Genomic DNA, 1919 nt, shown 5'->3' with positions numbered 1-1919 from the left:
TATTCACAGATGACATGATCATGTAGAAAACCTTAAGGAATTCATTTAAAAACTTCAAAATATAAGTGATTTTAACAAGGTCATGTGATAGAAGATTGATATACAAATATAATTTGTACTTTCACATAGTAGCAATAAAAAAGAAAAACATACATTTATAATAACCTAGAAATACTTAATATCCTGATAAAGGAATATGATAAGAGACGTTTAAGATCTTAACCATAAAAACAACAAAACATTAAGAAGAAAACATAATGAAGATTAGAATACATGATGAAATACCTTGTCTATGGGATTTGAAGAGACTTAATATTGTCTACTTGTCAATTCTCTCCCAATTGACATATAGATTAAATTTAATCTGAATAATAATCCAAGCAGGACATTTTACATAAGTTAATGTATTGAATCTAAAATGTATATGAAGATATAGAAGATTTAATATAAACTTTTAAAAGTAAAACTACACTGGAGGATTTTACTACCTGACTTACTGACCAATATAAACTTAGGGTAATCATTGCATAATGAAAGACAATACTTCAATGCAATAGAACAGAGAGTGCGGAAATAGACCCTCACTTATATAGATAAATGATATATGACCAAGGCACTCATGCACACACATACATACATATCAATACAAAAAGGAAAGTCTTTCCAACAATGTTGGAATAACATCCATAAGGAAACTAAATACACCCTGATCTTTACCTAACAACCTCTATAAAAATTAATATAAGATAGAGCACAGACCTAACTATAAAAAAGTTAAATAAAACTTCATAAGTAAAATGGCTTCCCAGGTGGCTCAGTGGTAAAGAATCGCTTGCTGATGCAGGAGATAAGGGTTCAATCCCTGGGTTGGGAAGATCTCCTGGAGCAGGAAATGTCAACCCACTCCAGTATTCTTACCTGGAAAATTTCATGGACAGAGGAGCCTGGCGGGCTACAGTCTATGGGGTCACAAAAAGTTGGACACAACTTAGTGATTGAGCACGCACACACATAAAGAAACCAGGAGCATTATCTTCACTAACTTGGAGTAGGCAAAGCTTTCTTAACGAAGACACAGAAAAATAAAACCCCACAACAGATTAAAAAATATACTTTAGCTTTCAACAAAATTACAAATTTTGTTTATTTAAATACAATTAAGAAAATTAATTGGTAAACCACATTCCTGGAGAAATTATTTGCCAATTGCATGTGTGACAAAGTATTTGTGTTCAGAGTATACAAAGTGTACACATCAAAGAAAGTTTTCTTGCTTTTAGTACCAGAGAATTCCCTCAAATGTTAATAAAAACATATAATATATCTAATTTTTAGAGAATCCTCCATACTGTTTTCCAAACTTGCTGAACCAGTTTACATGCCCACCAACAATGCACAAAGACTCTCTTCTCCATGTCCTTGCCAACATTTACCTTGTCTTGTTTTCATTAATTTTTTTCCTTTTTTACTGAGGTGTACTTGACTTACAGTATTGTATAACTTTCAGGTATACAAAATAGTGACTCACAATTTTTAAGGATTATACTCCACTTATAGTTGTTATAAAATACTGGCTATGTTCCCTGTGCTGTATAATATATCCTTGTGGCTTATTTTATACATAGTAGTAGTTTGTACCTCTTAAGATTACCCCATCTTGCCGCTCTTCCTTCCCCCTTCCAAATCATAACCACTAGTTTGTATTCTGTATCTGTGAGTCTGTTTCTTTTTTGTTATATTCATCCAGCATGTTTTCCTTCTGTTGTTTTTTTGGCCATGCCCATCGTTTATGGGATCTTAGATCCCCAACCAGGGATTAAACCCAGGCCCTCAGCAGTTCAAGTGTGCAGTCCTAACCACTAGACTATCAGGGAATTTGCTTTTTTTGGTTATATTCAATAGTTCATTTTATTTTTTAG

Source organism: Bison bison, unplaced genomic scaffold (assembly GCF_000754665.1).
Source record: "Bison bison bison isolate TAMUID 2011002044 unplaced genomic scaffold, Bison_UMD1.0 scf7180017864365, whole genome shotgun sequence".
Taxonomy (NCBI): Eukaryota; Metazoa; Chordata; class Mammalia; order Artiodactyla; family Bovidae; genus Bison; species Bison bison.
The sequence above is the reverse complement of the archived record's forward strand: the minus strand, read 5'-3'. Positions refer to the sequence as shown.